This window comes from Ambystoma mexicanum, chromosome 4p (genome assembly GCF_040938575.1).
Source record: "Ambystoma mexicanum isolate Mex_15411 chromosome 4p, UKY_AmexF1_1, whole genome shotgun sequence".
Lineage (NCBI taxonomy): Eukaryota > Metazoa > Chordata > Amphibia > Caudata > Ambystomatidae > Ambystoma > Ambystoma mexicanum.
Window position 1 is genome coordinate 1,008,174,564 of NC_090927.1, and position 25,446 is coordinate 1,008,200,009.

Consider the following 25,446-nt stretch of genomic DNA (forward strand, 5'->3'; position numbering starts at 1 on the left):
TGTGAACAGGGTACCTGCCATTGACCCTGCATAATCTGCAAAGAAGCATACTCTAATTTCTCCCATGTCCTATAATCAAGTTTACCTACAAATCTGTCTGCTTTCCAAATTTTAATTTACCCATATTACTCATTGCAATGTCCAAACTATTATTCTCTTATTTCCTTCTGTCATTTTCAGAACCACTTACCACTTAACACACTATTATAAATTCCTTAAATGCACACAAACCAGGAAACCAACTTGTATCTTACCAAAGCATTGCAAGTACATAAAATGTGTTTATTTAAACAGAGTGCCTGAATCTTGCCTACTTTGCAAAACCAAACAAATGCAAGTGTACATTCAGAACAGGGCTAATAGGAATGTGGATAAAAAGACAAAGGGCCTCATTACGACCATGGAGGTAGCCATGCTGCTATTTGCGGCATGGCCACCCCCATAGCGGGTACTGGGTCTGGGTTCCCTGAATGGGGAAATACCGGGCCATTCCGACCTTGGAAGGTCCGGTATTTCCCCATTCAGGGAACCCGGACCTGGTATATCCCCATTCCGACTGAGCCCCCATAGGGCTCAATGGGAATGGGGAGGATGCAAACAACGGGCCAGTTAATGACGGGCCCGTTGTTTGCATCCTGGGCTGCTCGCGGGACCCACTAAGGAAGCCTGGTTTTACCAGGCAGCTCTACCGGCCCCGTTAACCCACTACCGCTAGGGTCATAATGAGGCCCAAAGAACTGAAAGGTTTCCAGCACTCATGTAGCAAACATCTATGCACAAAATAATTAATGGAATTCCACACACAAAAACATTCTCCTTTTCAATCTGTACCTCTTTGTAGTCTTTTTTTCTCACCCTTCTGCAACTTCCATTAATCTATTACCACACTAAACAGTGCAACAGGAACACACACTTTCAAAAGTGCACCTCATAGGACACACCTATAAATACTCCGCTAACCCCCTTATCAACAAAGCTGATGCTTCAACATTCTCATTCATATACAATGCTATGCAATTTAACGCATACAGTACCTCTTCCTAGAAACAAATCCTTTTGCAAATGAAACTAATCTATTCTTCAAGGGAAATTGCTGTGCCATTAACACACATATATACTAACTTCCTTCTTTCACAATTGCAGTGAAGACCACACTCCTGAAAACCAGTAGCATCTGAAGTACAAGACAGAACCCAGAAAAAACTGCAATACTTTCATAATGTTCTAACTGTTACTGAAACACTGTAGTATTCTAGTGTTGTAGAACAAACAATTGTATCAACCCTACAGCATTAGATTCAGTATTACTGATTGCACCTCAGCATGTGCACACTTTGTATTGTCATCTGAACACCAGTATAGTAACACACAAATACGAGAACTCCCAACCTGAATGAACAGCCCATTCCACAATCACACACCTCTACATACATGCCTACATCATACTCAGACACTCATGCACAATGCACACATACATTGCACAATGTCCCAACCCACACTTTATTTTTTCTCCAAGACACCAAAGAATGCCTATCAAAAAGCAACTCCGTAGAAAGCAATGCAGAAATAGAGCAAATCAAAATAAAAGTGTCCAAAATAAGCATCCATCTCTAGCAGAATGTATACAAAAAGTTCAAACAAAACAGCTAATACAGTCACTAAGCGCAACTAAAGCAGCTTGCAATAAAGAAACTTTTGCTCCTCTTTCAAAATGTAAAACTAACAGAAAGTTATTAAAAAGACTGCAGCTACCACTAGTGCTAACACTGCACCCATACATCTTGATGTAGCCACAAGTAAGCATACCACAGGGTCCTTCAGAACCTTATAAAAACAGGGGGCAAATCATGCTCAACCCTTAAAACCTACCAAAGAAAACGAATCCTGGAAGCTCTCATAGACAGCGCAATCCTTCTCAAAAGGAAATTATATTAGTTTTAAATAGAATGAAACCACTACCAAAACTAAGTACCAAACTACAACAAGGACTTCTCAACAAACAGAATATCAACAAAGATAGATTTGCAAACATCAGTGCAGCTGAGTGGAGTCACACCACCAGCACAGAACCATATTTCAATGAAGAAGCATACAAACAAAAGCAAATAAACCCAATTGCCATACATAGCAGTGGACGAGGGTATGAAATGGTTAATTATACCATTATGGAAAAAGAAATGCTGCTCACAAAAATATACCCAGCAAACTTAACATCAGCTCTCCAATCCACTGAACCAATATGTTCAGTCTACAAATGGCCCTGCACATCAATGAGTAATGTACGCAAAACTTCTTTCACATCTTTACACCAGTTCATCAATCAGTATGTGAAAGGCAAAGACAAATTAAAAATAAAACTATTACAAACTATATGCTCCTGTCGAGTGCACAAATACACAGGACTACAAGGACAATCATTAGCCTGCATTTCTGGATCTACTTGCAAAAGCACCTCCACCATATCAAAATGATAGGAACACACCATTCAACTGTAAGAAATCTTGTTCTATGCCAAAAGTCCTGCTTTAGCACTGGCCAATTTAAATAACATTCTTCTACATGGTACAGCCAAAGAACTACTCGAAGAAATAGAGCACATCCAGATAAAATATTTTGGAAGTGAAACCCACTTACAAAATTCAATATCTTTAGAACAGAGTAGCAACAACTTTACTGATGGCAACCTTCTTCTACACACATACAAAAAAGAAATACTAAAGTTTAAAAGCACATCTGCTGAAGTACCAAACCATGTGTGTGTGTGGCCGCAGGACTTTTTTAAATAAAAATAGCACAAAAACTGCAGACATAATGTACAAAATAGAAGACAATTAAAAGTCCAAGTGGTTCCAATTAGCTCTGTATCTTATAGCAGAAAGCAAATACGGAATTACTAACCCCTCAATAACTTGCAGATACTGCACTGCAAAACAACCAAATACCTTCACGGGCTATAACTAATAATGTAGAAATATTCCCACTGTCAAAACCACTGAAACAACTTAACCTGTATGAGAGCATTATAGTTCAAACAGTGCACCCATTTCAAGCAATAATACGCCTTCAACCAAAAAACGCAAAACTACCGCCCTCTGAATTACTGAAAGGCATTTGTGGCAAAGTAGTTTATTTGCCATTAGATCTGAAAGAAAATGTATTACACTCTGGGAGTACAACGTCCAACAGATCAATCTTTGATTATCCTAGTAAATGGCGTACCTACAAAAGACAAAATAATTTGGGAGCAACTAGTGGACTTACATAAAATTAGAGAAACCCTGCAAAATCTAAAAGACAACAATGAATACTACAAAGAAATACACATCGAAGAAAGCCTGAGGGAAACCACGAAATAATTCAAGACTCGTCAGGAACTGGCCAATTTCAACTTCTAGATCTTACGACAGAATCCAATATTTTAGATCATTATACAATTCACCCATTGCACTCTAAAGACACCATAGATGATGCACTGAAAACTTACCAAATGTGGCAAGGATCTCCAATCAGCATATGGGAAAAAGTGTTCAAGCACAAGCCTTTCCTCTACTCTTTCCTACTGGAAAAGGAGGAAGGTACAATGAAAGACCCACACAAATAACAGCATCAGAATACCGCTCTTTACGAATGTATTCTGAAGACCCCAGATTCAGACAAAACGTGGAATATGTATTCCACATTCTCTTTGAAACTGAGCTAGCAACTCTATGCTACGGAGTTGCACACACATTGAAATCAGGTACCAATTTTCAAAATATGTCTGCTATGCAATTACTACAAAAAGTGCAGGAAAAAGATGAAGTTTTACAGTCAAGAATTACAAATCTTTTAACAAACATGCATGGTACAAATGAATACTGGTTCTGACGACACACAGAAGTATGCTGTATGATAAGAAAAATTGGCCTACACACATGGTTTGTGACATTAAGTTGTGCAGAGTATGCATGGGAAGATTTGAACGATTTCCTACGCATGGCGACCAAAAACAAAACAAATATAGACATAAAAACACCAGGATAACTCTGTTCGCTGGCTCCTGTAAATGTATCAAGCTATTTCCATCATCGCTTTATTGCCAGGTAATTTGTAATAAAACAGTTCCTCCCCTCGGAGAAGTGCAATGCTTCTTTTGGAGAAAAGAATAACAGGCCAGAGGAGCACCACAGATCCACATGCTTTTGTGGATTAAAGATGCTCCTAAATTTGGTCAGGACAGTCATGCCACTGTTTTGCAGTTCATTCAGAAATATGTCACTTGTGAAATCCCTTCACAAACTACACATAGTGACCTAAATGCACACATTTTACAATTTCAAAGACACAAGTGTGGCAAATATTGTCGGCGCAAATATAAAAACAAAGGCAAATGCTACACCAAATGCTGCTTTGGTTTCCCTAGACCAGTTTCAACAACAGGACAAGTAAACAACTTCATGTCTTCGGTTAGACATAGTGTCAAAGGTAAATCACCTAAGAACACATACTGCAAAAAAGAACAGAAGGATCAAAGTACATGAATGATTACAATCCAATCATTGCCCTCCTATGGAATGCAAATATAGATGTGCAATACATTGCAGACAATTCAACTGCAGTTGCATGATATGTCACAGCCTACTTAACAAAGGCAGAAAAAACAGAGCTCAAAGACCTCTGGGACGACATATCATCTGACAAAACACTGTCACAGAAATTGTACAGTTTAGGCATAAAAATGCTCTCCCATAGAGAATGTGCTGCTACAAAGCCGCAGACTGTTTAACCGGTACTGCCTTGTATGGAAAATCTGAAAACATAGTATGGCTAACCCTTGGTCCTGCTAAATCCAGAAAACGAGTTCTCACATCATATGAAGACATAGAAACAATAGCCAAAAATTATCCCAACAGCCAAGACATTTTGAAAAACAACGTACCAGACACATACTACCCAAACAGGAGTACCGCTTTGGAAACCATGTGTCTATACTACGTAGCCCAAAACTTCAAATACAAAAACAATATTGAACTAGATGAAAAGAAAGGTAGATACGGAGTCGAAAACTGTGAAGGCAGCCTGGTGAAACTTACCAAACACAGCCTAATTAATCATATGAAATTGTCATTAAAAACTCAACATAAAGAACTGTATTCCATGGCCCTACTACAACTTTTTAAACCATGGAGAAAAGAAGAAGATTTATTAGATATCCATGTCTCCTATGAAGATGCTTTCAAAGCAAACTAAAGCACTATAACAGATATAAACTTTACGTAGTACAAAACCATGTTAGACAATGAACAGCAACAAGAAGAACTCCAAGCACAACTAAATATAGCCACTCGTGACAGCAGTCAACCTTCTCTAACAGGCAGCCAAGAACCACTTGGACAGCCACTCATAGCAAATGAGGCAGAATTAGCCATGAGTGAATTAGAAAACACCATGTGCCAGTATGAAGGGTCTACAGAACACTTTGCTATACTCAAATCACAATTAAACAATGAACAGCGTAGCATTCTCCTAGAAATAACTAAACAAATTGAACATGGTATGCAGCACAAAACTAAAACGTGTACCTGTCAAGAGTACACACCTATACTGCTATATGTGAGTGGTCAAGCTGGTTCAGGGAAAACATTCTTAATCAAAATCATCAGCAAGTTCCTCCAACAATTGACAAACAACAAACTGTCAGCTGTTGTAACTGCCCCCACAGGTGTAGCTGCCTAGAACATAGGCGGTGTCACTTTACACCGATTGCTACTCCTTCCACTAGAACACAGAAACAAATTAGACTACTACAAACTTTCGCCAGAAGCTGCAATGGAACTACGCAGAGTTTTGAAACAAATGAAAATGCTCGTAATAGATGAGGTGACCATGGTCTCCAACCTAATGTTGGCTTTGATTCACCTCAGATTACAAGAGGTCCTCAAAACAAACCATGAAGAACTCTTTGGAGGAAAACACATTATTGTTTTCGGAGATCTTCTTCAATTAACACCGGTTAAAGGTGAACCTATTTTTAAAACCTTAGGGCACAAACTATGCCGTAAAACTCTTGGCAGAATAGGAAATGTCAATCTTTGGCAACATTTACAACACAAAGAATTAACTGAATACATGCGTCAGTCTGCAGACCTCACCTACGCCAGCATTTTAAAAAGTATTAGAGTTGTGTACTATCTAAAGAAGCACAATCTATATTAAATATCAGGCACAGCCATGCACTGTACGGGCATAACTCATGTGCTACTGATGTCGTTGAACAATTAGCACACAAAAATGTAAACTGTATGTCCTTGATGCCAACTCTTGCAAGCTGTGCACAATTCAATGAAACAATGTTGAAAAAAGAAATGCAACCAATAGTTCAAATTTACCCCACAGACAAACTGGACGTGCACGGTATGACACTACCCATGTGTGAACAAGCCGCAGCACGACTAAATACCTTAGAAAACTCTATCTCTAACACAGCCGGTTTAGAGAAAATATTAAAATTGCCTTTAAACTGTAGAATAATTCTCAAACGTAACCTTGATGTGGAGCAAGGACTACTTAATGGAGCACTTGGTACAGTTGTTGGCTTTCAAACATGCCCACGTGACAACAACATTCAGTTTGTCAATATTCACTTTGACAAACTGTCAGAAGTTAAAAGGATAGGATGCTCAACAGTCTGATTCCTTCTTTTCAAAGACATGCATGTACGCAGAGAACAATTTTCTCTATCTCTAGCATATGCAGTTAGTCACCAGTCATAAATCACAAGGTCTTAGCCTAGATCAAGCATTGGTAGATATTGGCAGCACACTGTTTAAAGAAGGCATGAGCTATGTAGCACTAACACGCCTACTTACACTTGAAGGACTATTTCTACCCAACTCTGATCCAAGTAAAGTAAACGCTGGTATTCATTGCATTGTAGAATACAATCGACTACGTGCACTCTACGCACCCCATCTCAGAACCTACCCTGTTCCTCAAAAAGCAAATATTTGTAAAAGAAAACTAGTTCAGACTCACATTATACAGGATCTCACAATACCTCCAAAGAAATTAAAAGAAGCTAATACTTCATCAATGACCACAAAGAATAATCTACTGCACAAACAAAAACAACTACCTCTTCAAAGAAACAACATGCACTTACATCAAATGACTAAGACACAGAACTGTCTGGTCCATTAAAATTTTCCAATACAACGGTTGTAAATTTATATGCAAATGTAGCAATATTCTATTCCAATTGCCACCAATTGTTGAAAACATTTACTTAAACGGGACAGACCAATTATGTTTGCAAATGTTAGTCCTTCACAGCATGCAGCCAACAATCCTGACAACACACACAGTGTTTATGGAATAAGGCAGAAATTGGACTACTGTGCTGGAATGGTGAGATTCACCATAAACACACAAGAAGATCCACATGAATTTCTAATGTACTTACTACAAGTACTGGAAAACAAAAACATACCTATAAATGAAATCTTCCAGATTTCATACATGTGGAAACATGCATGCACTCTCTGCAGCCATGTGGCACAGGAACAAGTCCCTAATGAACGCTTAGTGTATGTATCCATACCTAACTGTGAATCCATTCCATTTCAGTAGCTTGTACAAAATACAAACCATGGCAGATTATGTACTACTTGCAATTCCAATAATCGTTCCACCTTACTAATACAGTCACATCGTAAATCCGTAATAGTGATGCTTTTGTGTTACAATGCAGATGGTACCAAAAACAACTGCAAGCTGACTGGATTCACACATGGACAAGTATCACTTGGCAAGAAAACCTTCACAACAGTAGGCATAATCTACCATTCAGGAGCCACAACCAATGCAGGTCACTACACGGCATACATAAAAAAGAAATGTGGATGGTTCGAATTTTATGATACTTCCATTACTCTAAAACAGAGATTACCAGCAAATCTTAAAAAGGCTTACTTAATAGTCTTAAAACCAAAATGTATTCACTAATCACAGTATGAACATCTACAAAATGTCTTCAATAACCTTTAAATACATAAACTAATAGAATAAGTAACAGCTATCTAACAGTGAAGAACTATAAATATTTATAATATGCCAACTGGTATCTAACTACAGCCAGAAAATGGCAACATATATTTTTCTAAGGAAACACTGCAACACTCATTACGTATAGAAATACCCTCCAAAACTATCAACAGTTAGAATACGCCAACAGGTATCTAACTGCCCCAAAATTCAGCAACAACCGAACAGATAAATGAATACTGCTAAAATGCAACAAATAATAAACAACTATAGTACACCACATGGTATCTAACTGCAACAATAATACCACTACTTCCAAACCAAAAACCATAGACAGATTCAATTCCTCCTACTGAAATCAACCACTGAAAAAGATTGTACCATAACGTAGAAATGTTTTTTTTTTAATCCTGCATGGATTTTTTTCCCCACAGACCATATGATTATCCGAACAAACACAGGAACTGAGCAAATTGCACTGTACACTGATTTGAAGCATAGTACTTGTAAAGTACTAACTATGAGGGTCGACAAATTACAGAAATGTCTGCTATGCAATGCACTAACTAATTATACATTACCTACACTAACATGTGGTCTTTCTTTATCTGAGAGAATGAAAATAAAATGTCTGCTCCATTTTCCCATACCATGCAAAAAACTGCATACAGCTTCAACAAAGCAAGCAAACAGTAAGTATACAATGATTGCAGTCACAACCACCGTAACATAACACACCCATGCAAGCAAACCCCTGACTACTGACCACAACCCAAATGTTTGCTTGCATGGGTGTGTTATGCTGCAGTGGTTGTGGCCAAGGCCTAGAGTCTTGAGTGCATGGCCTACGGGAATCCACAAGTTAATATATTTATATCAATTACATATCAATATTGTAGTTTGGAATTCATATAAATATATTAACTTGTGGATTTAATGTAAATATAAAGTTTGTATATCCCTGAAGATGGTGTTTATCACCGAAATGCATTGGCAAATTATGATTTATAGACCAAGGAGTCTTTCTTCTGCCTAAAGCAATAGCCACTGCTGGCTAAGCAACTGTGTGAATAAAAAACTTTTTGGCATTGTATATGAAGGATTCTATAATTAATGGTGGATACAGTATACTTTCTGAATAAGCTAAAAACTACCTTATGAAAGCAATAAAAACGAAAAAGAAAAAAGAAAAATATTGACAGAGTAAAAACGGATTAAAGGCTCATCTATTGAGCAACTTGAGAGCATCAGACTTTACTAGGTGGCTTCACCTGGTTATCTCTTTTGCAAAGCTAAGTAACCATAACTCACGCCACCACCGTGCACTGCCAAGACTAACACCCAGGACTCCAAAGATGACATCACAAATGTCATCGATGGCATCACATATCTGGGCCACTTGTTTTTGTTCACTGACATATCTAGGCCAGGTGGTTTTCTTCACTAACAGTCAGAATTTTAAAATTCAAAAAGTGCTATATATCTAGACGTTAACCTTGTTGTATGTTCTTAAAGTACTTTCCTTAGAGATTGGTCTTAGTTCATGGTATACATACATACATGGGGCAATAAGCAGGCCTCAAACACACAATTAATTTGTATCCATGAAGATGAACTTTAATGTTATTACCATTTTTTCGTGATGTTGTATCTTTCTTCCTTACTTTAGTTTCCCTATATGTGCCTATGATTTGTATGCATTGTGAGTCTTCATATGTATTGTTTTTACTAGCACAAGTGTGCAGTAAGTCTTGAATTATTAGCTATTTATTGCATGTTTAACATTACTCAAAATTTTGATATGGTAGCATTAATTATTTCCTATATTAACAACAACACTCCAATGTAATGTTTTGTTTAGATGAGTACATTCTTTAATAGATTATGTAGTTTATGATAGGTCTCCTAATCACTCCTGACATCTTGTTACCAACATTATAAACACAACCCCTTGTAGGGACTTTTCATTGAAATTAATTTAATATGTGATATCATCAGTGATGTCGGTCGGCCGGTCAAATGGGTGTGGGGGAAATTAAACACAATTTAAGTTATTTAATCTTTAATGGTGGTACCTTTTATTTGCTTTTATGTACAGTAGAACTGTACACTCTACATCTTCCTTTACATTTCCTTACAGGAACTTCTTCAATGCATTCCTAAAATTGTAAAGGAAAATTGCATTTCTGACATCTGTGAAGTGAACTCCATCTTGACAAAAAAAATTCACACCATCAGAATTTATATTATCATTCTCAAAAGATGACATTCCTGCAGCATATAAAAAAAGCAGAAACACCTTTATTGACAATCGGCCTTGATTCTTCAATTTGAGGACTGAAAAAGTTTGTTGGACATCTCCATGTTCGACTTTTAAAGAAATCCTTCAGCGCAACTTGCAAAGACACTGGAGTCACAGACCCAGACTGTCCCCTCCACCATGCACAAACACAATGGGCCTCATTACAAGTATGGCGGTAAGGCAACAACGGCGCTGGTATCCCTGCTGGCACCATTGCTACTGTACCGCCATACTAGGAGTTCTGCTCGCGGGCGCCCTTGCAGCCACCAGATCTGACCGGGTGGCCGTACCAGAACCCGCAAGCAGAACATGATGGTAGCACCGGTACCGTTATTAAGCGTACCGGTGCTACCACCCTCCCCATTCCCATTGAGCCCTATAGGGCTCAATGGGCGTTGTGGATGTACCGGGCCCGGCACCCGCGAAAGGGCAATTACTGGGTCTGGCTGGGCCGGAATAGTCCGGTAATTGCCCATTCGCGGGTGCCGGGCACGGATGCGAGTTTGGAGGTAGCCTTGCTGGTAAAACTGCCAAGGCTACCTCCAACCTCGTAATGAGGCCCAATGTCTGGACATTTAAAGTGAGCCATGCTGTCACAGAAGGAAAGCAAGCTTGCCCAGTTTAAGCCACAAAATGCATGCCAGAAAACTTCCACTTCTGCCAATCCAATATTTCCAAGGATGCCATGATTATCAGCATACACCTTCAATGACTGAATTGAAGAGTCCCCCAGAATCCATGCAGCCTACCTTCTCAAACACATAGACATTGTCACTGCTCTCACAACCCCTGCAAACAGAACTCCTACTATCCTCTCTTCCTGTACACAACACCCAGCCGACCTGATTGGCTAATCCCCACAATCTCCTTTCTATACCAGGCATCCTCAAAAGACACGGATGTGGTACGTGCCATTCGTAGCGGACCCCTTAGCACAGAAGCAGCCCTTCTACCCATTCCACTTTCATGTTCTGAACACTCCTTCATTGGCTGCTTTCAAAGAGTCACACATCCATCCACCTATCCCAAAACCTCTACACCTAACCCTGCCATCTCACTTCAACTCTTCAGTTGTACACTTGAACATATCTCCTGTTAATGAAAGACATCTGCATTAAAAAGTACTCTACAGCTGTCCAAGACTTCTATTTCCAGATTCATCAAGATCTGCAGAACAGAACATAGTACAGATATGCTTACATTTTTTAAAAACATGTTTTCTTCAACTCTTTCACAAATATATAAATAAAGGGTCCCTGCTACTTATGATATGATATGCTATATGATATGGCATTTGTAACGCACCTATACACAAGTTGTTCACTTACCATGTAATAAGCTTCTTAATAAGCATATTCTCTTTTTCAACCACTGTAGCAAATGCCATGCATTCCAGCATTCATCACCTGCTCACATGAAGCAGCAAACAATTACAATGCTCTGCGCATCAAACTGTTTCTATTTACAATCCTTGTGATGAAAGTAAAACAATGCATATGTGCATATGTAGCAGGACTGTGTCACTGTTTAATAAATTAAGGCGAAGGCACATGAAATACATCTGTAGACCATTTTCAAATGGCGCGTTGTGTCTGCCAGTTTAATATGCACACATTCCAACATCACCCATTCCAATGTATTGGTGTTTCTTAAGTCTTTAATTTTTCCTTTGAATTCTGTCACTGCCAATTCCACTTCTCTCATTATAAAGCTCAAACTACAAGTCCCAGAATGCAAAGAAAAAAATACGACTAACTCCAATATTCGAAACTGTAACATGTACATCAAATAAACATATAAAATGCTGTGTTTTTCAAAATATTTTTTGGAAGCATTTTTAAGAAAGTAAAAAAAAACATATATGCATTTACAGCAGCACTGTGTCACTTTTTCATAAAAGAAAGGTAATAGCATATAAAATAGATTTGTACACCATTTGTAATTGACACTCAGTGTGTGCCAGTTTAATATATTGACAGTACATGTATACTTCCTAACATAACCATTTCTATTCTTCAGCTGCTTATGCAGTCCTACTTTTTTCGCTACATTCTGTGACTTGTACTCCAACTTTCACAATGGTAAAAGTGGAACTACAAGTCCCAGAATGCAAAGAAAAATTCTAACACTACATTAACACCTACAGATTAGAATGCATCATGCTGGCAAGTATGCATATACTCCTAACATATTAAACTTACACACACCAACTGCCATTTAACAGTGTACTAAAAATCTTTTCCATCACCCTTTCTTCTCGTTTACAAAACATTACAAAGCTTCTACAAATGCAAATACACATTTATTAACTTTCATGAAAATGCCCCTACAAGCAACCATTTTTAACCGTCCAAAATGTTATCAACTTTTTCCCCACCTAAGGTCTAACCCTAGATCAAGCATTGTTTGACATTGGCAGCACAGTCTTTAAAGAAGGTATGAGTTATGTAGTACTGTCACGTCTGCGTACACTCAATGGTCTATTCCTAGTTAAAATTGATGCAAACAAAGTCAATGCTGACACTCCTTGCATTCTGAAATACAACAGGCTATCAGCACTATACACCCTCCATCTAGATATGTACCCCGTACCTCAAAAGAAGAGACCTTTTAAAAGACAAATAATAGAAACAGAAGCTATATCAGATTTCCCAACAATACCACTAAAAGACAACAACTAACTCCTTCTGCAACAAACAATACTACCACAAAACTGGCTAGTATAAAATCAACTGCACATCCATCAGAAAAGAAACACACAAATCTCTCTTTTCCAGAAACATCTGCTGGTCTATCAAATGATCCACAAACAGAACTCTCTGGTCCATTAAAATTCAGAAACACAACTGGAGTAAATTGTTATGCTAATGTGACAATGAATCTTCTCTTTCGATTGTCACCAATTGTTCACTATATTTACTTAAACGGTTCAGACCAGTTGTGTTTGCAAATGCTCGTCCTTCACAGAAATGGCACAAATAATCCAGATTTCATACACGTGGAAACATACATACACTCTCTGCAACCATGTTTCACAAGACCACATCCCTAATGAGCGATTTGTATATGTATCCATACCAAATTCTGAATCCATTATGGGGGTAATTCATAAAATCCAGCGCACCAGTGGCGCACGCGGCTGGCACACAGTGTGCGCGTGCGACAGTCTGCGCCAGCCGCGTGCACCAAAATCCTTTTCCACGCACAGCGTATTCATGGATTTTAACATCCATTACCAGCTGTGGCGCAGAGTGGCGCAGCGACCCTGAAGGAGCGCCGGTTACGCCCCTAACCCCTCCCCGTGCACCATGTACAGCGCACAAATCCTGTACATGACGCACAGGCCAGTGGACCAGCATACAGCCCCCAACCACGAAAACACCTGAAAAACTCCCCATGCACCCCTCCGAATACACGTACCCCGCTGCGAAGGGAGAATCACACGTGATTGGCCCCATGCAAGCGTGATACGTGTATTTCCGGAGTGCGTGGGAAGTTTCACACGCGATTGGCCCTGTGCGAGCGGGGTACGTGTATTACTGGGGTTCGCGGGGAGTTTCACACGCGATTGGCCCTTTGCGAGCGGGGTACGTGTATTACTGGGGTTCGCGGGGAGTTTCACATGCGATTGGCCCTGTGCGAGCAGGGTACGTGTATTTCGGGGTGCGCGGGAAGTTTCACATGCGATTGGCCCTGTGCGAGCGGGGTACGTGTATTACTGGGGTTCGCGGGGAGTTTCACACGCGATTGGCCCTGTGCGAGCAGGGTACGTGTATTACTGGGGTTCGTGGGGAGTTTCACACGCGATTGGCCCGGTGCGAGCGAGGTACGTGTATTTAGGGGGTTCGCGGGGAGTTTCACACGCGATTGGCCCTGTGCGAGCGGGGTACGTGTATTACTGGGGTTCGCGGGGAGTTTCACACGCGATTGGCCCTGTGCGAGCGGGGTACATGTATTTCGGGGGTTTGTGGGGAGTTTCCCACGCGATTGGCCCTGTGCGAGCGGGGTATGTGTATTTTGGGGGTGCGCAGGAAGTTTCAAACGCGATTGGCCCTGTGCGAGCGGGGTACGTGTATTACTGGTGTTCGCGGGGAGTTTCACACGCGATTGGCTCTGTGCGAGCGGGGTACGTGTATTACTGGGGTTCGCAGGGAGTTTCACACACGATTCGCCCTGTGCGAGCGGGGTATGTGTATTTTGGGGGTACGCGGGAAGTTTCACACGCGATTGGCCCTGTGCGAGCAGGGTACGTGTATTACTGGGGTTCGCGGGGAGTTTCACACGCGATTTGCCCTGTGCGAGCGGGGTATGTGTATTACTGGGGTGCGCAAGAAGTTTCACACGCGATTTGCCCTGTGCGAGCGGGGTACGTGTATTACTGGGGTTCGCAGGGAGTTTCACATGCGATTTGCCCTGTGCAAGCAGGGTACGTGTATTACTGGGGTTCGTGGGGAGTTTCAAACGCGATTGGCCCTGTGCGAGCGGGGTACGTGTATTTCGGGGGTGCGCGGGAAGTGTCACACGCGATTGGCCCTGTGCGAGCGGGGTACGTGTATTACTGGGGTTCGCGGGGAGTTTCACATGCGATTGGCCCTGTGCGAGCGGGGTACGTGTATTACTGGGGTTCGCGGGGAGTTTCACACGCGATTGGCCCTGTGCAAGCAGGGTACGTGTATTACTGGGGTTCGTGGGGAGTTTCACACGCGATTGGCCCGGTGCGAGCGGGGTACGTGTATTTCGGGGGTTCGCGGGGAGTTTCACACGCGATTGGCCCTGTGTGAGCGGGGTACGTGTATTACTGGGGTTCGCGGGGAGTTTCACACGCGATTGGCCCTGTGCGAGCGGGGTACGTGTATTTTGGGGGTTTGCGGGGAGTTTCCCACGCGATTGGCCCTGTGCGAGCGGGGTACGTGTATTTTGGGGGTGCGCAGGAAGTTTCAAACGCGATTAGCCCTGTGCGAGCGGGGTACGTGTATTACTGGTGTTCGTGGGGAGTTTCACACGCGATTGGCTCTGTGCGAGCGGGGTATGTGTATTACTGGGGTTCGCAGGGAGTTTCACACACGATTCGCCCTGTGCAAGCGGGGTACGTGTATTTTGGGGGTACGCGGGAAGTTTCACACGCGATTGGCCCTGTGCGAGCGGGGTACGTGTATTACTGGGGTGCGCAAGAAGTTTCACACGCGATTTGCCCTGTGCGAGCGGGGTACGTGTATTACTGGGGTTCGCAGGGAGTTTCACACGCGATTTGCCCTGTGCGAGCGGGGTACGTGTATTACTGGGGTTCGTGGGGAGTTTCAAACGCGATTGGCCCTGTGCGAGCGGGGTACGTGTATTTTGGGGGTGCGCGGGAAGTGTCACACGCGATTGGCCCTGTGCGAGCGGGGTACGTGTATTACTGGGGTTCGCGGGGAGATTCACACGCGATTGGCCCTGTGCGAGCAGGGTACGTGTATTTCGGGGTGCGCAGGACGTTTCACATGCAATTGGCCCTGTGCGAGCGGGGTACGTGTATTACTGGGGTTCGCGGGGAGTTTCACACGCGATTGGCCCTGTGCGAGCAGGGTACGTGTATTACTGGGGTTTGTGGGGAGTTTCACACGCGATTGGCCCGGTGCGAGCGGGGTACGTGTATTTCGGGGGTTCGCGGGGAGTTTCACACGCGATTGGCCCTGTGCGAGCGGGGTACGTGTATTACTGGGGTTCGTGGGGAGTTTCACACGCGATTGGCCCTGTGCGAGCGCGGTACGTGTATTTCGGGGGTTTTCGGGTAGTTTCCCACGCGATTGGCCCTGTGCGATCGGGGTACATGTATTTTGGGGGTGCGCAGGAAGTTTCAAACGCGATTGGCCCTCTGCGAGTGGGTTACGTGTATTACTGGTGTTCGTGGGGAGTTTCACACGTGATTGGCTCTGTGCGAGCGGGGTACGTGTATTACTGGGGTTCGCAGGAAGTTTCACACACGATTAGCCCTGTGCGAGCGGGGTACGTGTATTTTGGGGGTACGCAGGAAGTTTCACACGCGATTGGCCCTGTGCGAGCGGGGTACGTGTATTACTGGGGTTCGCGGGGAGTTTCACACGCGATTTGCCCTGTGCGAGCGGGGTATGTGTATTACTGGGGTGCGCAAGAAGTTTCACACGCGATTTGCCCTGTGCGAGCGGGGTACGTGTATTAATGGGGTTCGCAGGGAGTTTCACACGCGATTTGCCCTGTGCGAGCGGGGTACGTGTATTACTAAGGTTCGTGGGGAGTTTCAAATGCGATTGGCCCTGTGCGAGCGGGGTACGTGTATTTCGGGGGTGCGCGGGGAGTTTCACATGCGATTGGCCCTGTGCGAGTGGGGTACGTGTATTACTGGGGTTCGCAGGGAGTTTCACACGCGATTTCGCTGTCAGAGCGGGGTACGTGTATCCAGTGGGGTGCGCGGCGAGTCCCACACGTGAATTGGCAGTGTGGGTTCTCCCAGGTGTGCCCTCTACCCCCTCCATGGCCCCTGCAGGCAGCCCACACCACAGGGTACTACCCAGCACCCCTGGTCATGTCCCGCACGCAGCCCATCCACCATGGGCATGCCCCCCAGCCAGCCCACATGTCACCTTGCACTATTGATCACCAACTCATGTCCCCCAGCACCCCACCCCCCAGCAGTGAGGGGCAGCTGCCAGCAGGTTCCGACTCATGTCCCCTAGCACCCCCACCCACCCAGCATTGACGGCACCTGCCAGCAGGCCCCGACTCATGTCCCCCCAACACGTCATCATGATCCACAATCATGGGCCTCATGGGCACCCAAATCCCACTGCACGCCAGCCCTGTGCAAAGACCCAACCAAGTATCCCATACACCCCACATTGAAATGCCCATTACATGATACAACCCAAATGGCAACAATGTATATCAACACGAAACCAATGAGAGAATACCACACATCAAAGTAATAAACCAAAATGTATTGAACACAAAAAGAATGTAATCAAATGAACACATGAAAAAAATGTTCGAATAAAAGTTGAAATGCAGCATGTACAAAACACAAAAAGAAAAACATGAAGTCTGAATCCAAATAAATCGAAATGAAAATGTGTCCAAAGTCTCTGGCCACCAAATCAAATCCAAAGGAAACGGAAACAGTAAAATCCATTGCTCCATGGTGAGAAAAATAATAATAGATAAATCCACTGTTCAACTATGTACAAAGAAGTAATCCAGGGTCCATGAGCCCAATGAATGAAATGAAACCTAGCAAAAAAACGACCTAATAAAGAACTATATACAAAAAGGCGGGGCATAGTCCAAGCGCCCCAAATGAATGAAAAAGATAAAGGAAACCTAAAACTACAAACTATATAAAATGGCGGCGGGCTAGTCCGACGGCTCACTTCCCGATTTCCCGGGCCAGGGCATCATCGAACTCCTGCTCGATGTCCTGGAGGCGGTCCTCTTCCATGGCCCCGAAGGTTCGCAGGGACGATGCCATGTTGGACTCCAACTCCCTGCTCCCTGCGAATGGCCTTGAGGCACTCGCCCCGCCTCAGTGCCCTCCGCATGGAGTTCTCCGCCCTTACCATCGTGAGCCGTGCCTCTTCTGCCCGCCGGAGCTCCACATCTATACGCTGGCCCAACCGCAGCCACACGGAAGACACACCCATTCCAGGGTTCTCCTGCCCTCTGGCCGATGCCTGCCCCTCTGATGTCGATGGCCCAGAGCCATCATTGCTCCCACCTAGAGCCTGCTGCTGCTGCTGCTGCCCATGTTCCCTGTCCGATGATGCCTGCACATCCTCCATCAGCTGGTCTCCAGTTGTTGTGGTGTCCACCCCTGCTGGACCACCGACTCCTGACTGTGGCAGGGATGGGATCTCCACCAAGCTGGCTGTGTTGGTCAGGCCAGGTCCACAGGGGGCCCTGGTGGAATCTGGGCCGGAAGACGGCAGGGAGAACGACTGGCGCATAGTCTCCACAGAGGAGGAGAGGTCCACCAGAGTGCGCGACACATGTAGGAACCCACCAACCAGGGCTGCTCCCAACAGTGCCACGTTGCGACACTGCTGTTCGTGATGGCGTGCGAGCTTCGCCCAGGAAGCACGCACGTCATCACGAATGTCACACGTGCGCAACACAACACCAACCAGGACGGAGCCCATACAGTCGTGCAACCCCTCGTCTGCAGGTAGTGGAGAGGCAGATGACATGGCACTCCCCCCGACCTGCTGGTGCATGGTGGTGCAGTCACAGGGTCAAGGACAGTGACATGCACAGGCCCCTCCGTGGTGACCTGTGCTGCCTCCTGACCCTGGCCCTGGACTGCACCACTTGCACCAGTGGTACTACCCCCACCAGTCCCCATGTGCGGCTCAGTAGCAGGCTCCTCCTCCTCTGTGGAGACCACCAACCTGGATGTCTCCACACTATCTTCCGCCATTGTAAGGCCCTGTGGGGGCTCACCCGGCCCTTCCGCTACAGCCGTAGTGGCAGACGCGGCAGCAGTCCCCTCGCTCCCGGATGATGGCAATTCCTGGGAGGGTGGCTGGGCCTTGCGTCGCCGCCCGGTGGAGGCAGGCCCGCCGCTTGGCTCCACAGCGCCGTCTCCGCCCTCTTTTTCACTTGACGCTACATAGAGGGAGACATAGAACACAAGCATCACGGTACAGTACAATATTCCCCTAGACAGGAAGCAATAACACATGAGTGGCTCTGTCAAATGTCACTTCCATCCTGTCCCTCCACAATACATGGGTGAATGCACGCAACACACATGCAGAAACAGGCACAGCGCATGCAATCAACATCAGCATCCATGTACAAGGGCCTCTTTTAACCAAAATGTTGCCTTCAAACTCACATGCATCATGGCTCACACTGATCCCATGCACACACATCACTGGAGGGTCATGCATCATGGCTTGTACACCACAGACACAGTGGATAGACACAGTGGATACAACGGTGACCACACTGCATGAGTGAATCTACACATCATCACGGACATGTGTCATGCATCCATGGCGTTTCAAAGTCACACACACACTTCTCAGACACACACATGTGCACCATACATGTACATGAGAGCAGCACCCATCCCTCACCCCCTTCCATGTCCAAGAACAGAGACTGGCATGCATTCATGTGTGCATTCCGCATACAGCTCCCCATGTTGCATTGGAACACATGCACCATCCATGTGGTTCACACATTACTGGTCTCACATGCATGACCATGATGTCCCTGCACACACACATCCATACATGGCCTATGTCACACATACAGGCAAGTATCAGACTACCAGCACACTTCAACATGCCCTGTCTCACACAGCAATGCTTGGCCACTTACCGCTCAACTCCAGACGGGTCTGCCTCCGAAGGATCTGGGTGTGGAGCGCTGGGCCTACGCGTTCTAGGACCCTAATATGGATGTTGCTCATGCTGACCCTGCCCCCCTCCGTGAGGCGCCGGGCCTTGTAGAGGGTCCTGGACCTGAAGTCCTCCCAGCGCTTCCAGACGTGCTTGATGTCGCGGGTTGCCACTCCCTCCACGTTGAGGGCAACCACTGTGTCCTCCCAGATCCTCTCCTGTCCTACCTTGTTGGCGCGTGATGTTCCGAAGAGGGCATCATAATGCCCCAGGACATGCTCCACCAGGACACCAACTTCCTTCTCACTGAAGCTGGTGGCCCTCTACCTCTCTGGCTGGGGGTCGCCAGTGGTCTCAGATGGTGTTTGCCCCGACATGGCGACCCCAGAGGCAGGCGTGGGTGGGCAACTGGGTCCTGGGGCTGGGCTGTGGAGCGATGGTATCCCAGTCAGGAGTCCTCTGTTCCAGCAGGGGTGGACACAGCAACTGGACCCCTGCATATGGCTGACGTGCAGGCACCAAATAGCAGGGCACGTGGGCAGCAGGCAGGCAGCAGCAGATGGCTGGTGGGAGCGTGCTCGGGGCTCTTGGGGGCAGGAAAAGTCACAGTGGTGTAAAATACTCACTGTTTTCTGTATAACTGTGTTGACTTGTACTATACATTGTATATTTTCAAAGGTTTTGATCCCTGTCTTGCTATACCTTGACAGTTGGATGTGTAGTGTGTCCAGTATGTATACCTGATTCCAAGTAATGCATCTTGGAAAATTACCTCTTGTAACTAACATTACTGTTGAAATACAAAAATGGTGTTCTGTGTTTTGTCTCCCAGTAGACATTCATATGTGATTGTTTTGAACTATAATGAACATTTTGAAATAATTGAGGTGTATAATCATTATTGATCTGTGTAATTTTTTTTCTCACGTGCCAATGGGGTTGGTTCTCCGTGTTCCACTGACCCGTTCAATTGTGTCTGATGGCAATACCGACTAAGCCTAACAAAGTGATTAGTACCAATCAAAAGGTAGAGATAGTTAATTAAGAAATTAGAGGCTTGAGCGGCGATTGAGGGTGCTCACTTATATTTGTTGTTTTAGAGGCATTGGAAAACGTGGTGATTTAAGCAAAAGCACAAAGGTTATTTCATAAGTCGAGTAAGTATTGACAGTCAAATGAGACTTGTCATTATGGGACATACTCCTCTGATGCACTTATGTAAAACATTACCAAAGCATATGCCCAAGCTCGGTTACCAGACATTTGATCGAAAAAAATTGGTCGACTGGACAAATGGTCGAATCAATTTGGTCGAAAACCAAATGGTCGAATTTTTAATTTTTTTATTTTTACCCCTTTTTTTTGGGAGGGGGTCCCCCTTCCAACACCCTTTTTTTTCTAAAAAACCCTTATTTTCCTAAAACTACAACCTTAAAAAAATATATATAAATAAAAAAAAATTCGACCATTTGGTTTTCGACGAAATTACGTCGACCAAATGTCCTCTCGACAAATTTTTTTCGATGAAATGTCCGGACACCCCCAAGCTCAAACAGTATTTGGGTGAAAGGCACGGTAGATAAAATGTTCATGCCGTGGCTACAAGGGGGATCATTGTCAAAAGCGGTATTGCAACACATGAGCACATACTTGTATGCTGCGTACACAAGGAAGAAATTAGAGAAAAGATTAGCAAATGCATAGCTTTGGAAACTGTACCAGGAAGAAGGGAATAGTTTCTTACCTGTAACTCCATTTCTCCAGCATTGGTATTTTTCATGGATTCACATGCTTAGAATATTTCCCGTCGTCAGACTGGGACCCTCGGTACACATATATAGCCTTTTCCTATAGGAAAACTTCCGACACTTTTGTGTCCTATCTACGTCTTTTTAGGACCCGCCTACGCATGCTCCGTAGGCCGTCCCAGTATAAGAGGCCCGCCCCCGCGGCTCCCCTTCCGATTTCGGCCCCTCCAAAGTAGGAAGGGTTAAGTTATCAAGCAAATACATTGCATTCCGGGGAGGCTGGCGGGTGCATGTGAATCCATGAAAGATACCAATGCTGGAGAAATGGAGTTACAGGTAAGAAACTATTCCCTTCTCCAGCATTGGATCTTTCATGGATTCACATGCTTAGAATAGATTGTATAGCAGTAACACCTGAAACGGCGGTGAGAATGTAATGTAATATACCCTCACCATAATACACAATGCATATGTACAGCAGGAATAAGTTAACTCATATAACCTTACCCACATAAAGTATACTGTCATCAAAAGGTAGAAAACCGACTCTCCACAGCGTGGAGCTTACCTTACTGAAACAGATGGCGCAGGACAGCTCTTCCCATCTGCACCTCGTCGTCCGCATGCTGCCTGGCAAGGCAGTAGTGGCGGGTAAACGTGTGGGGCACTGACCATGCCGCAGCCTGGCATATGTCAGCGGAATTCCTGCCCATAATGCTGCTGAGGAGGACGTTGATCTTGTAGAATGGGCTCTAGGATGCCCTTGCAGCGGCCTTCCGGCCTTGGAGTGGCAAAACGCAATCGTCGATGAGACCCATCGAGCCAATCCTTGTTTAGAGATTGCTTTTCCCCTCGTCGACGGACCATATGCGATGAACAGTTGTCGAGTAGACCTGAGTTCCTGTGTACGATGTAAGTAAAATTTCAGAGCCCTCTTAACGTCCAAGGTATGAAGAGCTTTTTCTGCTGCCGATGATGGGATTGCGAAGAAAGTAGGGAGAACAATGGACGAGTGTTTGTGATACACTGTCGGATCTTTTGGGACGAACGAAGGATTAGTTGCCAGGACCACCTTGTCCTTAAAGAATTTCAAGTATGGCGGATCTACGACCAGCGCTTGCAGTTCCGAGATTCTCCTAGGTGATGTGATAGCAATTAAGAATGCCAACTTCCACGATATGATTTTCATGTCCGACGTGGATATAGGCTCAAAGGGTGGTTTCATTAAGCCTGCCAACACTGTGTTGAGACTCCAAGTTGGAGGGAAACGTTTCACCGGGGGAAAGGTTCGAAATAAACCCCTCATGAAGTGTTTCACCAGTCTGTCGCTGAATAGAGGAGACAACTGTCTCTTCCTCGTGAACCTCGAGATGGCCGCCAGGTGTACCTTTATCGATGTGAAGGATAAACCACTCTCCGCCAAGAGAAGCAGGTAAGGTAGAACTTGTTCCGGCGTCACCGTCAACGGTTGTAGGCCTTGCTGTCCTCGACACCATTCACAGAAACTCTGCCACTTATAGGTGTAAGATTTGTTGGTAGAAGGGGCTCGAGCCGCCTGTAGAATTTTTTGACAATCCTCCGAAACGTCTAAAGCACCGAACTCCGAAAAGTCAGGAGCCAGGCTGCCAGGTTGAGACTGTCCGGATCGTGATGCCACACCGTGCCTTTGTCCCGGGATAGTAGGTTCAGGACTCTCGGAAACGCTATTGGATGTTCCAGCGACAGGTGAAGCAGGTCGGAGAACCACGGTTGCCACGGCCAATATGGTGCCACTAGAATTACCCGGCAATTGTATCTGCGTATCCACTGTACTGTCCTCCGTATGAGTGGGAACGGAGGAAAAGCATAAAGGAACATGTCCGTCCATGGGAAGGAGAATGCCTCCCCCATGGAACCCTCCTGAGGCCATCTGCTTGCGAATTGCTCGCATTTCTTGTTGTCCTTGGTTGCGAAAGCGTCCAGAGGGGGGTGACCCCATTTCTCGAACACTTTCATCAGCTGAACTGTGTCCATTTCCCATTCGTGTATCTGGGCCATGCTTCTGCTGAGGGAATCTGCTTGCGAATTCCTCACTCCCGGGAGATGGTGAGCCACGATGGAAATCCCGTGCTTCAATGCCCAATGCCATGTTTTCTGGGCCTCTATGGAAAGAGTTCTTGATCGCGTCCCTCCTTGTTTTCTCAAATAAAACATGGCCGTCGTATTGTCGGTCAGTACTCCCTTGATGTGTGGTAGGAATGCCTTCAAGGCCCATCGTACTGCTCTGAGCTCTAACACGTTTATGTGTAGGCGTGACTCCGTTGGAGACCAGCGACCTTGCGTTTGAAGGGTACCCATGTGAGCTCCCCATCTGGTTAGGGACGCATCCGTGACTATGGTTCGCTGAAACTCCGGTTCCTGTAGGGGTACACCGTTGTTCAGATTGTGGAGACTCTGCCACCACTGAAGGGTCCGAAGCAGCTTGTCGTCGTCGATGGTTATCTTGTCTGACCACAATCCTTGGGCCTGCGTCCATCGGTCCGCGAGGAATTCCTGGACTGGCCTCATGGATAGGCGACAGTTTTTCACCAGATGGATGCAGGATGCCATGGCCCCTAGGACCGAAACGTATTTCCTCACTGAGAGCCTGGTGGTTTGTCGTAGTCGGCTCGCCAGCTGATTGAGTTTTGCGGTTCTGTCGAGAGAAGGCTTCACTAGCCCTAACTGGGCCTCGAACGGTGCCCCCAGGAACACCAGCGTTCTCGATGGCCGCAGAGAGGATTTCTCGAAGTTTATGGCAAATCCCAGCTGTTGCAGAAGCTGCATGGTGGCTTGCAAACTTGTGTTGGTCGACGCTGGGGAGGATCCCCTTACCAGCCAGTCGTCGAGGTATGGGTATACGTGGTGGCCTTGCTTCCTTAGCCAGGCCGCTACTGGGGCCAGACATTTCGTGAACATTCTGGGGGAGGTCTTGAGCCCAAAGGGAAGAACCATGAACTGGTAGTGAGTCCGCCCTATTACAAATCTCAGGAATTTCCTGTGTTTCCGACACATTGGAATATGGAAGTACGCGTCCTGTAAATCCAGGGACGCTAGAAAATCCCCTTCTTGAACGGCGTGGATCACTTCCTGCAGCGTGAGCATTTTGAATTTTAGGCTCTTTAAAGACTTGTTGAGATCGCGTAAGTCTAAAATGGGACGCCATTTGCCGTTCGGCTTTTTTACGACGAAGTATCTTGAGTAGACTCCTTGACCTCTCTGAGATGTGGGAACTAATTCTATCACGCCCTTTGCTAACATGAGTGTTACCTCTTGTTGCAGTATCCTCAGATGGGAATGAGCGGTGAACGCAGGTGGAATGTGCGGAGGGCTGTGCTTGAATTGTAGAGAGTGCCCGTTCCTTACAATGTCCAGCACCCATTGATCCGTCGTTATTCGTTCCCATTCGTCGACATATGCGGACACTCTTCCCCCCAGAACGGTGTGTTGACTGTCACTGCTGATCTTTAATTTGTTTGTCTCTCGACGACGACGGATAGGATGGTCTCTTCCTGGACGTCTGGAAGTTTCGGCATCGGTTTGCCGTTTGGGAAGCACGCCTGTATCCCTGGGAGCGGTAAGCCGACCTGCCAAAGGATCTGTCTCCAGACGCAGAGAATCTGGAATTACCTGAAGCCCCTCTAAAGGGACAAAAAGACTTGTAGCTTCGGCCACTCTGGAGGGCACCCAATGAGCGTGCCGTGTCCGAGTCCTCTTTCATTCCCTTTAGGGCCTCGTCTACCTTCTCTCCGAATAGAAGGTCTCCCTGAAAAGGCATATCTAATACTTTGTATTGTACCTCTGGTCTGAAGTAGGTACACTTGAGCCATGACTGTCATCGTAATACAACCCCATTATTGACTTGCTTGAAGCCTGACTCAGCGAGGTCCACCGCGATGTTTATTGCGTGATTGGAGGCTTCCTCACCCTCTCGGACAAGTAACATCGCTGCCTTCCTATGCTCTTCCGGAAGATGATCCAGCAACGGCGCTAGCCTGTG